Raw genomic sequence first — 9,451 nt, 5'->3', positions numbered from 1 at the left:
TCTTGCAAATTTAAGTGAGCCTTCTGTCCTCCCAGAGGCCCCAAACCTCTGCTCTGAAGAGGCTTCCATCAGAGGTGACCCTGAGCAGAACGATGTCTTGTGTGGTCTTTGCCTTTCTCTTCATTTTGGCTCAATTTCTACCAGGTAAACGCAAATGGATGGAATGGTGAAGAGGCAGGTGATAAAGCCGCCGGCTCTTCTGTGGACCATCCTAAGACTGACAGGAATGGTCGGCTCCCCATTGAGCTTCTCATGGGATTTTCTTGAATCTGTGGTGGCATTTTCTAAGCAAACTGCTATTCCCTCCCCCTCCCCTCTTTTGTAAACCTCCCCCCTGGTTACTGGGAGTGCTGGCCTTCAGAAATAGAATAGAGAAGCAGCCTGTGCTCTGCTCTCCTTCGACAGCAGATGGGTGGAGCTGGGAATACTGTTTTACACAGCGTTATTTCCTGCACTAATTTTAAAATCCAAAATGTGATTATTTGAATTTAGGGTGCCAAGCAGGACTTGAATATTCCCAGCCACTTCCAGGAGGTGACTTGAATCCCTCACATGTAATCTCTACTTTTAGGACCCCTAGCCGGTCAGCTTCCTCTGACTTCTGGAGACAAGGAGACAAGGAGCCGTGCTGGCTTGGCCGGGGCAAATGCAGGAGGATACGGACCGAGGATGAGAAGGTTGTTGCAAATGGCAAGATGAACTTTTTCTGTTGCCGGCGGAGGATCAGGTGAACCAGACCAGCCCTCCCCTGGCCTTCAAAGTGGGACTTGATATTTAAGGGAGGACAAGAGAAGTCTTGTACTTTACCCAGGTCACACTGTGAGTGAGCCTCAGAATCATTCTCGTGTCTTTTTCCCTTGGTTTTGGTTCTTTGCTTATGTTTTAGGATAATCCTTAAAAAAAATCTAGGTCCAAGTGGACATCTAGTAGCCTAATCAGATACTACGACTTTGTATTTGTAGAGTCTCTTTTTTTTTTTTTAATTAATTTTTATTGGTGTTCAATTTACCAACATACAGAAAAACACCCAGTGCTCTTTTAATTTATAAATCTTTCTTCCATACTTTCCTCATATGCCTCAAGATCAACTTATGATTTCATTATCTCCATTTATATTTGAAGAAATTGAGACCCAGAGAAGCTTTCATTTCTTCAAGGTCATAGCCTGGAAACTGGAAAAGGATGTGCACACCCCTGTCATGTTCTGTGTATCTCTCTTTGTATAATAATTTAAACCAAATAGATAAACAGAAATGACATCTGCATCTGTGTGAATGGAATTACAATTCTATAGCATACAAGAAATTATTCACGTCATTTCTTGGTCTATCAATAAGCGATCAGTCATTGATTCTAATATTTACTCTGTATTTTTAAGCAACTCATACCTACTCAGTTAAGGTCCATGGCCCCAACTTTGCACTTCTCTTCTTGCCAACAAATGAAAATGTCAGAGGTCGACTTAAAATGCTCAGCATGGATTGTGCATGTATGATTGACTATCTATAGCTTTTGTTCATGAAATAGAATTTGTAGCTTCATATAACAAGGGTGAAAATTATTCATCTTACAGCAGCTACTCAAATTTGATCACTCAGTTTTCACATATGAGGCTAATGATTTTGCTTTACATTTGAGCTACCATTGTACCATTTTACACAGATAACATTCCCTGTCCTTTCTCTGCTTTGCTCTGTGTAACTGGCACAATTATCTGCAAATTATGTCTTTTTTTTCTTTCTTTCTTTCTTTCTTTCTTTCTTTCTTTCTTTCTTTCTTTCTTTCTTTCTTTTTCTTTTTTTTTTTTTTCAAACTATGTTCTTCAAGCATCTTGGCTTATGGTTGATTTCAGTTGATGCAAGTGTGTGGTGGCAAAAGGGTAGATGGGAAGAAGGGAGAGCCGCAGATTTCTCTCCCACACTCTCTGCTCCACCATTGGCTTATCTCCCACAGCAAAGCCCCTGCTTCTATGTCCTTGCTTCTCCCTCAGCCCTGATGCTGCAGGCACAGCTCCTGCCAGCCAGTCCTACCACCTGGGCTCACACCACAGACTCCTGCTTTTCCCCCTGCCATCGGGCAGTGGGGACCTCCTGCTAGGACTAACATGGGGGCCGCCTCACTGCTCCCTTCTTTTTGCATGTTCAGCTTTGCCAACACTTTATCACCTCCTCTGCATTTAAATCTTCCCCGTCAAATTACCTGGTGTGGGATCTGTTTTCATGCTTGGAGTCTGACTGACAAGGCTTTTCTGTTGGTCTTACTGTCAGATCTATTTATGTTTGCTCAATTGTTCTCCAAAAGGTATCTGAATCATCACCTCTGCCAACCCCAGACTGCTTCCCTTATTTTTGCAGGAATTAACTCAGGGAAGTGGGCAATGGGGCAACATAAGAATCTACAGTGGAGTGATCATCTGTCGGTGGGTCCTCCTCAGGTCCTCACAGCAAGAGCACTGTGGATGGTTGAGAGGACCATGAGACCAGATATTCCCTACTCATTCCAAACACTGCACTCCTTGATTACCCAAATTGAAAACACTTTGGACTCTAACTGGTGTCTCTTATGGAAGGATTCATGCGTATGTCTCAGTCATACAGAGAGGTGGACCAGTGGCTGTGCCCTGATATTCCCTTACTAATACCTTGTAGAGCATCCCATAGACCAATTACCCCTCTCTCTTTCTCTTGCTCTCTCCTTTTCTCTTCACTTGGCTTCTTTCTAGGACTTTTATTTTTTACCCACCCCCCCTTTTCCTGAGACAATCAATCCTCCGTATAAAATAATAAAATCTCAACCCATACTAATTTCTTATTAAAATCAGCACTTTCTAGGGTCAAGTGGCTTCCCACGGCTTCCTCAGATAAATTTCTATTAATTTCCATAGTAATTCATGGAGATCTCTGGATGTCAGTCTTCTGGATTTTCTGAAGGAGAAAGTCTTCTATATGGTGGATGGGTCAGAGGGAAATGGTCAGGAAGAGACACTGGTTTTCCCCTGAAGTATCTCCACTCTAGTCTACATAATGCTCCTGCTTAGCATGACGTTACCTCCATTAATTTTGAAAATGTGGCTCTGGTCTTACTATGCTAACCATGTATTGTCCCTTCTTGATGCGGGTTCCATTTCAAAACCCCCTCACAATAACAAAAAGGGAATGGCAGTGTCTTTAGAACAAGATTGATCAGTTCGTGTTGAATTCCAAAATGGCAAAAGACAAAACGTTAAGAATCATCTTCTCTCATATTCCCCAACTGAAGTACTGGACCCCAGGTACAGGAATAGCAAAGAAGTCGACCACAAAATGTGCTCTGAAACTCTTATCCTTGTGTCTATGCCTTGAGAGCATAAAAGAAAGCTAGAGAAGGCAGAGGACAAATTTCCTTGGAAAATGTGTTAGTGGGCTGGGATTGGGACCTCACTGTGGCTCTCAAGGGGGACGGGTGAGGAAGACAGCACTTTTATACACAATCCACACAACCCACACTGTATTGAGGTGAGCTTCAAGAGGCTACTTGGAAAATTCAACATGCCGCCATGTGCTTCTATACCCGAGCGTGTTGACAGGCGAAGAACTCCGGCTGGAGTTGTCCACGGTGGCAGGACAGAAAGACCAGCCATGGGGTCACTGCACTTATGATAATTAGGTAGGGCAAAAAGGGGCATGGCTCCCATTGATCAAGTGAATACCACACAAGATCACTGGGCTGGGTGGCCCGGGTGGTTCAGCGGTTTGGTGCAGTCTTTGGCCCAGGGCATGATCCTAGAGATCTGGGATCGAGCCCCACATTGGGCTCCCTGCATGGAGCCTGCTTCTCCCTCTGCCTGTTTCTCTGCCTCTCTCTCTCTCTCTCTGTCTCTCATGATTGAATACAAAAAATTAAAAAAAAAAAAAAAAAGACCGCTGGGCTGAAACCATATTAAGGGAATATTCCCAAATAATATGACCTGCTAAACCAAAGGGATTCAGTAGTAAGTCATTTTTGGATACATTGCTGGGGTGGAGGAAAATTCATAAGATCAACTAGAAAGAACAACAACCATTCACGAGACTGTGCAATGCCACGAACCAACAGGAGCCTTGCAAGAACACATAAATGTGCTCCCCCAAAGAGATCTACCTTGGATGACTGCTGGACTCATTTATTTCACTGTGTCACAAAGTACCACAAAAGTTAGCTGCTTAAAACAGCACGCCCTCTCTCAGAGTGCTGTGGGTCCAAAGTCCAGGCATGGTGTATCTGGACCCCCTGCTCAGGGTGTCAGGAGACTGGCAGCATGGGGTCAGCTGGGACTTTGATCTAATCTGAGGCAAGAGATCCCCTTGCATCCCCCTGGGGCTGTCGGGAAAAATTGTGTCACTTGTTGTTGTTGGCCTGCAGTGGGTTGCTGTCTTCTTGCAGGATGTCGGCCGGGCATTGTGCTGAGCACACAGAAGCTGCCTGGCATTCCCTGACCTGTGGCTCTTTCCGTAAAATGGCAGGTTTCTCCTTCAGGGCCACCCAGAGTGTCTCTTGTACTTCAAAACTCCTACCTCTGTCTGACAGCACAAAAGAAAGGGGAGAAAACCAAGCGATACAGAATAATGCTTTTGTTCGCCATTGGAATCTAGTTGTTTAAAATTAATTGCAAATTCATTTACAACATAAACATACATAGGGCCATAATTAATTAAACAAGGGAAATATCACTAGAGAACAGAAAATAGAAAGAAATGTTGATACTGAAAGTAATAATACCTGAAAAAGATTCACTGAATAGATGTGAGAGTATAGAAAATATGACAGGATCAAGAGTCACTGATATTTGACAAGGAAATTCAAATGGTACCTCAGGAAATATCTGTTTAACACAAAAGAAGTCAGTAATGCAGGAAAGGTGGGTGGAGGAGAAATTTAGAAAACAAATACCAGGGGTACCTGGTGGCTTAGCCGGTTAAGCTTCTGACTCTTGATTTTGGCTCAGGTCATGATCTCAGGATTGTGAATTTGAGCCCAACACAGAGCCTTATTGGAATTCTCTCTCTCCCACTGTCCCTCCCCACCCTCCACTTTAGCTCTCCTTCTCTCTCCTGTCTAGCCATAGATAAATAAATACATAATAATAAAAAAGAAAACTACAATAGCAAATGGCAGATGTAAATTCTACCTCATCAATTATGGTATTAAATGCAAATGAATTAAATACTCCAGTTAGAGCCTAGCAGAAAGGTTTTTTTAAAAAAAATTTTAAAGATCCAACTATACGCTGTGTGCCTGTGTGAAAGGGACACACTGGATTCAATGAAATGAAGAGGTCAAAGTAGAAGGATGGAAAAAGATGGAGCTAGAGACAAGAGAACTGCGTACCGTGGTAGACAGGTCAACCCCTTAAGAAGACATGACCATTATAAGCGTGTATAAAGCTAACAAGAGCCACGAAATACATGAAGTGGGAACTGACACATTGAAGAGAGAAATCAATAGTTCAACAAAAGTATATGTGTTTTATAGCCTAGCATGTGATCTGTGTTGATGAATGTGTCATATGTACTTGAAACAGGTGTGTATGTGTGTTTTGCAGTCATTTTGTGTTGTGTTCCATAAATACCAACTCAGTCAACGTGGTGGTAGTGCTGTTTACATCAAACCTGTGTTTGTTAATTTTGGTTCTACCCTTTGCTGGAAAGAATGACATCACAATCTTCGGCTCTCCTTGTAGAACTGTGTTTCCCCATGTTAATCCATCCAGTTATTGTGTAAAAGAGTTACACAGCATCCCACTCTCCATTTGATGATATTCTTTTTTATCTGAAATGAATATTGGCACTCCAGCTTCCTTACTCTACATATTTTCATAGTTTATGTTTTTCCATTCATGTGTTTTCAGCTTTTCTTTGTCTTTTTATATTTAATGCTTTCCTTATAATTTGTGATCTGAGGTTACTCTGCCACTTTATTTCCTAGCTTTGATGACTCATAATTATGGACAATGTCCCCATTGGAGTAGGCTTGGTGATGGGTGCCTAAGACCTCTCTGTACCATTTTTGGAACTTATTGTGAGTCTATAATTATCTCAAAGGAAAAAAATGTTTGGAGAGAAGATTCCTTTATGGATAACATGTAGTTTTGTCTTCCTATTTAATCCATATGATTATCTCTGCTGTTTAAGGAGAATATTCAGTCCCTTAACATTTTTAGATAATTAATGATAGATTAGTAAGATGTTGGTCTATCAATTGACTATTTTTGACGTGTTTGTTCTCCTTGATTTTGTTCCTCTGTTCTCTCTCTCTCTCTCTCTCTCTTATATTCTTCAGATTACTGGGATATTTGTGTCAAAATTTGCATTATAATATATGTATTATAATTAATGGCTTCACTGCTATTATCAATACACATCCAACTTAGGCTTGATGTTAATCCACTTTTTAAAATTTGGAAGGCTTGTAATCATATAGGCAAACCTATTTCTTCCTATTCTCATACTCTTTTTGCTATATTTTCTGTATGTATCACATCACATACAATATAAACCCACAAGGCAATGTTACAGATTTTGCTTTAAGAAGTCACATAAACTTCAAAAAAAATTAAAAGACAATGTATTTTTTAAGTACTTACACTGATATTTATCGTTTCTGATGTTTTTCATTTTCATTGAAAACCAAATTTCCTTCTGGTATGTTCTCATTCCTTTGGGGAATACAAAAAATGGTATTTCCCTTCAGCCTGAAGAATTTCCTTTTATAGTTACTGTAGGGAATCTCTCCTAGAGAAAAATTCTTTCAATTTTCTTTGCCCTGAATATATGTTTATTTTCTCCTCCCTTTTTAAAGGAATCTTTCCTGCAGATGGAGTTTGGGGCTGTGGCAATGTTGTGCTTGTTTTTCTTCAGCTGCTGCAAGGTGTGTGCACAGTCACCTGTGCACAGTGCACAGAACCTTTGACTTCTTTCAATTCTGAGGAGAAGCCAATTGCTGTTTCCCTGATTTGGACGTGTTTTTTTTTCTTTGTGTACTTTCACAATTTTCTCCCTTTTCTGGACTTTAGAAGTTTGACTGTGATGGGCCTGAGCATAGTATTTATATTCTTTGTGATTCAAGGAGCTTCCTGGTTTTGTCAGTTTGTGCCTTTCACCACATTTGAGAGTTTTCAGGCATTCTTTCCTCGAACTGAACTACTTTTTAATGCATTCGGAATCTCTCCTCATTCTCCAATGAGACTCCAATGACCTGTCTGCTCTAGGTTTTGATATTATCCCTCAGACCCTCAAAGGTCTATTTTTCTCAATCTATTTTTATCTGATCTATAGGTTGCATAATTTTTATTGATTCAGTGACTCTTGATCCTGTCATATTTTTGATGCTATCAAATTTACTCAGTTAATCTTTTCAGGTATTATATCTTTTAGTATCAACATTTCTTTATATTTTCTGTTCTCTAATGACATTTCCCATGTTTAATATTAATTGCAAATGTATTTTCTTTATTATTGGAGCATGTTAAAATGAATATATTAAAGTATTTGTCTGATTATTTCAACATCATTTAAGTCCTGGACGCTGTGAATGTTGTGGTGAAGAGGATATGAATATGCTACATCCTCTGAAGAAGGCTGACATTTTTGTTTGAACAGGAAAGTAATTCTATAAACTCAACTGACAAGTATTGCCTAGTCTGTAATGAGCAGCAGCTCAAATCTCAGAGGTATTTGTGTGTTTATCCTGTTTTGTTTTACCTTAATTAGATTCATGCACGGTTTGGTTTGGGAGTCAACAAAAGTCATGGGAGAGTTCATACAAAGAACCTAAGCTCCCTTCTCTGAGACTTCATTTCCAGCATCCATGGTCTTCCTTGACTCTGCCTTTATAAGTTCAGAAAGAGGATAGATATTTTTGTTTGTTTTGAGTTAGCCTCTCCATGCCACGTTGCAATCAGAAAGAATGTACTCTTTGCTGTTTAATTTTTCCAAGTTCCAACTTTTTTTCCAAAAAGTTAAATACGCCTGTATTTATTTCAACTTTCATATTCTTCAGGTAATTTTTTCCCCACAGTTTCACTTGTTATTAGTGGGAGGGTCTACTTGTCAGGAGCTCACTTTGCTTTATTAGAAATGGAACTCCTTATTTGAGTTTTAATCTTTCAAATAACCCCCTGCTTAAAAATCCTTCAATTGTTTCCCTTTGATTTTAGGATAAAATTCAAAATTTCTTAGTAAAATGTAAATAAACATATACATAGTTCTCCAACCCATATTTGTTGAATGAAAGCTATTCCCATAAGATATGAGCTATGGTCACATTTTGTCATAATACCATTATCCTTAATAATAATATTTACAAATGTAAAACCTTTAAACATTTAGTAAGATTTCTGAATTACTTGTTTGACTATTCATGAATTACCCTAATTAGACAGCTATCAATTAAGTCAAAGAACCCAGATATTTGGTTTTTTTTTTTTGTTTTTTTTTTTTTTAAGATTTTATTTATTTATTCTTGAGAGATAGAAGGAGATACAGAGCCAGAGACACAGGCAGAGACAGAGCCAGAGACACAGGCAGAGGGAGAGGCAGGCTCCATGCACCGGGAGCCCGACGTGGGACTCGATCCCGGGTCTCCAGGATCGCACCCTGGGCCAAAGGCAGGCGCCAAACCGCTGCGCCACCCAGGGATCCCAAGAACCCAGATATTTTGAACGGCTACTGCTGGAAAGCACTTTATGAGGAATCAATGGAAAGAGAAGGATGGAAGGAGAATTGGTTTTTCTGTTGAGTTGATAGTCAAACTGGATGGATAAAAATTCTTCACATAATAAAATTTTTGAAAAGCAATTATGACAGGTACCCATTAGTAACTGCCAAGATAATCTTATAAGAGACCAAGTTGCAAGTAACACCTTAAAGAAGAAAAGGAGTGGGGGTTATAGATCTTCTGGAAGTGTAGGCACCTGAGATGGGGCTTCAGAGAATAGATGTCTAGGCAGAGACATAGAATGTAGGAATCCAGGCAGAGGGACTAGCTGTCTGCCTTACTCCCCGATAGACATCATTGAGGTAACACCTGATCCAGCAGCCCACAGGTTACTCAGTGGAGCATGATAAATAGTTTCCTTTTAATGGACGTTTCAAACTGAAGTTGTCTTCCAGCCCTTTCAGAGCTGTAGAACTTGTTTTAATCAACTTCCCTTGATAAAAGAGCTGGATTCTAGCAACTATACCTCCTTTATCCTCTCTCTACTGATGTCTGGAGCCATGAGAATTTTTTTCTTAGTTTCTGCTGCTCTCATTGTCCTTGCTCACATTTTCTCAGGTAAGAGGGAAATCCTAATAGATGTAAGGGTGGCAATCTGTCTTTTGAGAAGAAAGTTCAGGTTTTAGAGAAGTGCATGACTCATCCCTGCATTCTAAAAATATCCCAGCACAAAGCAGTTACTAGAAATCTTTTCTTGAGCTTAAACACAAAACTACTG

This window comes from Vulpes vulpes, chromosome 7, assembly GCF_048418805.1.
Source record: "Vulpes vulpes isolate BD-2025 chromosome 7, VulVul3, whole genome shotgun sequence".
Classification (NCBI taxonomy): domain Eukaryota; kingdom Metazoa; phylum Chordata; class Mammalia; order Carnivora; family Canidae; genus Vulpes; species Vulpes vulpes.
This window is presented reverse-complemented; position numbering follows the sequence as displayed.